This window comes from Antechinus flavipes, chromosome 2 (genome assembly GCF_016432865.1).
Source record: "Antechinus flavipes isolate AdamAnt ecotype Samford, QLD, Australia chromosome 2, AdamAnt_v2, whole genome shotgun sequence".
NCBI lineage: Eukaryota > Metazoa > Chordata > Mammalia > Dasyuromorphia > Dasyuridae > Antechinus > Antechinus flavipes.
Genome location: NC_067399.1, coordinates 23,078,871 through 23,084,685, shown reverse-complemented (window position 1 = coordinate 23,084,685; position 5,815 = coordinate 23,078,871). Strand labels below are relative to the sequence as shown.

Sequence of the window (5,815 nt, the reverse complement as noted above, 5' to 3'; positions counted from 1 at the left end):
CGGGGCAGCCTCGGCAAAGCCTTTCGCGCAGGCGCACGGGGCGCACCGGGGATTCCCGCGGGGTCTGGGTGCGCTAAACATGCTGTTGGGAGCACATGCGTGGTCACACGTGGCTATGTCACACAGTTATGCATGTGGGCCAGGGACCAGAGTGCCCACGGAGGCTCCTCAGCCCACCAGTGCGCGCCGTGAGATGTGTGCCCATGTGCACGCACCCAGATGGGGGATATATGCACATGCACATGTGTATCCCCACACACTAACAAGAAACCGCTACGGATCCCCGTGCAAGGGTGCTCTGGCACACGCTTATTGCACATGGGGGTGTATGCATGCACACCCGCTAACCAACAGCCTGCAGGGGACAGGGCCCCCCACGTGCTCTGGTGCACGCTTATTAGACAGGTGTACACACACTCACTACAGCCCGCGGCCCCGCCCCCGCCCCCACGTGCTCTGGCACACTTTTGCAGCCCCACCCCCACCCCGAGGCCCGCGCTGCCCGCCCCCTCCCAGCCGGCACGCTCGGCCTCCGCAGCCGCACTCATCCCCGCCGGCACTAACGCGGCCTGACATGGCCCTTGCACGCGGCGCCCCCCCCAGAAGCCGTTAGGGGCCGCCCGCCCTTTCTGCGGGTGCTAATTGGCTCTGTGATGGGCCCGCGGTCACCGCTCGGTCAGCCGTGGCTGACACTATCTCCCAGCCTGTCCCCCCAAGGGCTCCGCCATCCGCTCCGCTCAGCCTCGCCGGGCCGCTGAACCGTGAATGCGTGGCCGCGAGGGACTAGGCCACGTGAGGCCCTAGCATGGTCTCCCCTCCCCCACACCACAGTAAGCCAGGGAGGGGGCAGACGGCTGCGAGGGGCGGAGCTGGTGTCGGAGACCCTCCGGCCAGGGGCGCCTCCCTTCCCCCGTCCCCTCCTTGGTCCCGAAAATGCCACCGTGAGAGCGTCACTCTTAACCCGTGGTTAAGAGTGCCCTCCCTGGGGCAGCGCCCTCCCTGGGGTGCCGGGGGCAGCTCCCTCCCTGGGATGCCGGGGGCAGCGCCCTCCCCGGGGCCTCGCCCTCCCCGGGGCAGCGCCTTCCCTGGGACGCCGGGGGCAGCGCCGTCCCTGGGACGCCGGGGGCAGCGCCCTCCCTGGGGCAGCGCCCTCCCTGGGACGCCGGGCCCGGGAAGCTTGAGGGACACTCCCCGAGGGCAGGGCGGGCGGCATGGCACGGGGCCGGCGGGGAGGGAGAGCCGGGAGACCCAGAGGCCAGCCGCGGCGCTCTCGGCGCTGTACCACGGGCAGTGTGGGGGCAGGAGATTAGAACTCGGGAGGGGACGCAGCTAGTTCAGCCCGGGGGCCCTGGGCTTCCCGTCTGAGAAGCGGGAGCGCTGATCTCTAAGGTTCTTTCTAATCCCAGCAGCTCCAGCCTTTGATGGAGAACCCTTCCCAGAATGCCTCTGGGTCCCCAGGCTCGGGAAGGAGATCCCGCCGTCCTCCAAACAGCTGCTGCAGTCCTCCTCCTCCTCCTCCTCTCCCAAGGATCCTCCTGGAAAAAGCTCCCTCCCCGGCCAGCCGTGGCCTGGGATCTCTGGGAGAGCAGATCTCTCCGCGTGCTCAGCAGTGAACCCCAAAGGCCCCACGGCCCCCAGAACCGGGCAGGACGGACCTCGCCTTCCCGGGTCTTCCCCCTCAGCAGAGACCACTGCCTCTTTACGTCACAGATGAGGAAACAAAGTCAGAGAGCTGTGGAGTCCTAGAATCTCTGCCGAGCCCACCCCTTCTCAGAGAGGAATCCCCCATTAGAACAAACCTGAGGATCCACCCTCCAGATTGGGCTTGAAGGCCTCCAACTGCCTCTTGAGCCTGAGATCTCATTAGATTTTTTTTTAATCATTACTGAGCTTGAGGTCCACTAAAACCCCCAGTTCTTTTTCAGACACCTTTCCCCAATCTTGTACTTGTCATGATGGCTTTTTTAACCCAAATAAAAGACATTTATCCTTACTGAACTGCATTTCATTAGCTTCACTCCACTTTCCTTAACTATCCAGATCTTTTTTGGATTCTGATTCCATCACCTGGTGTGACTCTTTCCCAGCTCTGTGTATTTACAAATCTGCCTAAACTTTTATTTAAATCACTGAGGAAGACGTGAAGCAGCCTAAACTCCTTTTTGCCCCGATCACATAGTGCCTGTGGCAGGTCTGAACCCAGGCTTCCTGGCTCAAAGCCCAGCTTACTTCACCAGCCCCTGATGCCGAGGAGATCTCAAGGCTACGGGACCTGATTTGCCCACAGATCGCCTTATCGATGGCTGCACGATAAACACCGAATTCTGCCGGTCTTCCCACTCCCTGCCTGAGGTGGAAGGGTTTGTTTGGAGCCAGATTTCCCAGACTCCTCTGCAGCAGGTGTCAGGAGGGAGGAAGGGTTAGCAGAAGGAGAATACTGGAGTCCTCACATTTACTCCTCCTTTCTCTGGTCTCTTCCCCAAGTGCACATTGCAGGCCCCAGGGCCTTGGGCTTCTGGTTTTTTCACAGAAAGAGCTGATTTCCAATCTCTCTATTCTGGCAGCCAACCACACCCAGATTCATTAACCCTGATGGGGAAAACGGAAATGGGAGCTGGAACAGCCCCACAGCCTTGGAGTCGTCCTTGGTCCGGCTACGGCCTCCCTGGGCCCCGTGGCCTCCTGCCTTGAGCAGTAGCCAAGGGGCCGTCAGCCCCTGCCTCCCCTCCCCCCAGCCCCTGTCCCAAACATTTCAGATTCTGGAGCCTTCCCCATGTGCACCTGCCAGCCCCTCCCCAAATCACCTTGCACTCATCTTGTACACCTTCTCTAAGCCCAGGTGATCTCCTCCTGCTAAAAAGTAAGTTTTCCAGGAGCTTTGGCTTTTGTCTTTATAAACTTGCACAGAGCACACAGTAAGAGCTTAATAAATACTCATTTGACCTCCACCCATACCTATGCACAGGTGTGGGACAGTGCATACATTACCACAATTATTCCGTGTACTCATCAGGTGCATTATTTTTTCCCATCTTTAAAACAAGCTTCGGGATGTGAAGTGGCTTTCTGGCGATGACAAGCGGAAAGTGATGGGGGGCAGGATTTAAGTGATAACAAATTTAAAAATCAATGACGTTTTTAAACTTCATCTTTAGCCATTTGAATGATTGAACGTCTACCCAGAAGACACTTCTGGTAACTCCTAAGTCAAAAACCACAAGGCCCCTTGTAGATGATGCTGTCTTCCATCTTTGGCGGGGCTCACGCTCTGGAGGCTTTGCTTCTGATGTTTATTAGCCAGGTTCTGCGCTCTGAGCCCCAGGTTCTCCATCTGTGAAATGGATATAATCATACGCTGCCTCGTGGGCCTGGGAAGCTCAGATGAGATAATAACCATCTCTGTAAACTGTAGAGTTATACAGACAAAGACAATATCACCATCCTCATCATTATGGGTTTTGTGGCTACTACAGTTAGCTTTTAAAAGTATAATTGTTAAAAATAGTTTTCAGAAGGTTATCATGTGTGTGATGTGTGTGTGTGATGTGTGAGTGTGTGTGAGTGTGTGTGTGATGTGTATGTGATGTGTGTGAGTGTGTGTGATGTGTGAGTGTGGGTGAGTGAGAGTGCGAGTGTGTGAGTGTGAGTGTGTGTATGTGTGAGTTGTGTGTGATGTGTGTGTGAGTGTGTGTGATGTGTGAGTGTGTGATGTGTGTGATGTGTATGTGATGTGTGTGAGTGTGTGTGATGTGTGAGTGTGTGAGTGTGGGTGAGAGTGCGAGTGTGTGAGTGTGAGTGTGTGATGTGTGTGGGTGTGGGTGTGATGTGTGTGTGTGTGTGATGTGTGAGTGTGTGTATGTGTGTGAGTGAGTGTGTGATGTGTATGTGATGTGTGTGAGTGTGTGATGTGTGTGGGTGTGGGTGTGATGTGTGTGGGTGTGAGAGAGATTGCAGATGTCCCACGTTCCTCCCCATTATCCATTTTTGGGGGAGCATTTCATGAGCTTTTGCCAGAACGGGGTCTCCTGTGTCGGGGGCACTGGAAAGCCCGAGCTGGCGCAGCCCTTCTGGGAACAACGCTGAGCCCTGACCGAAAGCCAGAAAGTGGGCCTGCCCTTTGGACCCATAATCTCATTCCCGCAACCATAAACGGAGGAATGAATGAAGAAGCAACGGAGACTCCCTCTGTTCAAAGCAATAAAATAGCAAGAACCCAGAAAGTGACGGACTTGGGACCTGGGCACCATAGAAGCTCTGTCGACACGAACAAGCAAGCCCAGAGTAGCCGGAGCCAGGGATGTGGGGCTGAGGGGCAGGGCCTGCGTCCATGCAGGGGGCAAGGGCGCGGTCCGTTTTCCAGCGCCACTGATGCTCAAACGTGCCATTTATTTGTTAAGTTGTAAATAAATTAAATTGATGGTGATAGATCAACAGCCTGTGGTTTCCTCGGTGTGAAAATGCCCTTTTCCGGGACTGCTCGTCTACAGCTCGGGACAAAAGTCTGGGCCAATGAGTGACCAAAGTGACACCTGGACCCAGGCCTTCCCGACCCTAAGCCCGGCGCGCTGTGGCCTATTTCGTGCCACATTTTAATTGAACATTTATTGATATCGGGAGGTAATCACTTTGTAAGCGACCTGGCTCTTCAGCGGTGCGATGTAACAGTACGGTGGCTCTCCTTGGGACACTGGAAACCTTCTGTTCCAACTTTCCCCTCTTCCCCCCCCAGCCCCTCCTGGTCTCCGTGGGGGACTGCCTTTGCGGAGCACGGAAAGGCTGGAACAATTCCCTGGGATATAAGAGGGGTAAGGGACTTTTCCAAGAATACACCACGGGAAGTCCTCGAACCCAAGTTTTCCTAACTTCAAGCCTGCCCTCCGTCCGCTTTGTCATGCTCACTCTCTCAATAATAATCATAAATTATATATTCACCTTGGCAATTTATGACACACACGTAGAGATAGACCTGTTCTGGGAGCCCCGTAACCCCCTCGGGATCCTCCGTCATTCCCGCTCACCCAACCTCAGGGCCCTTCCACGAGCTGCAGCTGCCACTGTGCAAGCCATCGGGGCCGGGCCCAGAGCCAGAAAGGCCGCCTGCCCTTTGCACCCGTCCCTTCATTCCTGGAACTACGACCTGAGGCGTGGATGGGAAAAGGCCTCTGGCCGACCAGCCCAGTCTTAATGAGGCTGCAAGCCCCCCCCCCCCAACCAATCCCAGGCTGCTCCTGAGGCCTTCTGGGAACATCCCAGCGCCTTCCCCATTCTCCCTTAAAAGGCCTCCCTTAGTCCTCTCCTTATGGCCCCCAGATCTAATCCACAGAGACAGGCCCAAGAAGAGTCATCTTAGCCCCAGCTTTCCTGGGGGGGAGCTCAGTCTGAACCCTCATCACCTCCGACCTCATCTCCCCCACACACATGCCCCCTTAAGTCCAGGGGCAACCCCCTGCTTCTTGTCCTCCTTCCCTCAACCCAGATTGTGCCAACTGACCCCCAGCCCTGGCAACGCCCTCACTCCCCTGAGTGAGCCCTCGATTTCCCTTCTCCAGCCTCAAAAGATATGTGACAGACCCTTCTAGCAAATACAAGCAAACAAGATCACCCAGCATTGAATAGTAATTAAGCTGCATAGTAACTGCTCTAAGAATTGGTGCTGAGGAAGGACTTTTTTTTTTTTTTAATTAAAGCTTTTTATTGACAGAACATCTGCATGGGTCATTTTTCAACACTGACCCTTGCAAGCCTTCTGTTTCAACTTTTCCCCTCCTTCCTCCCACCCCCTCCCCCAGATGGCAGGCAGTCCCATACATGTTAA

The 5,815-nt window shown here is 55.7% G+C and overlaps 2 long non-coding RNA genes across 2 annotated transcripts; one reads left to right on the top strand and one right to left on the bottom strand.

Annotated features, from left to right (window-relative positions):
- Positions 1-525: 525 nt before the first annotated feature.
- Positions 526-1,993, top strand: LOC127552338 (uncharacterized). Its single transcript, XR_007951332.1, has 2 exons — positions 526-830; positions 1,407-1,993. It is a non-coding gene; the product is annotated as an uncharacterized LOC127552338 (long non-coding RNA).
- Positions 1,994-3,009: 1,016 nt separating this feature from the next.
- LOC127552337 (uncharacterized) lies at positions 3,010-5,104 on the bottom strand. Its single transcript, XR_007951331.1, has 2 exons — positions 4,933-5,104; positions 3,010-3,331 (listed from the first exon to the last, which is right to left on the bottom strand). It is a non-coding gene; the product is annotated as an uncharacterized LOC127552337 (long non-coding RNA).
- Between the last annotated feature and the right edge of the window lie 711 nt (positions 5,105-5,815).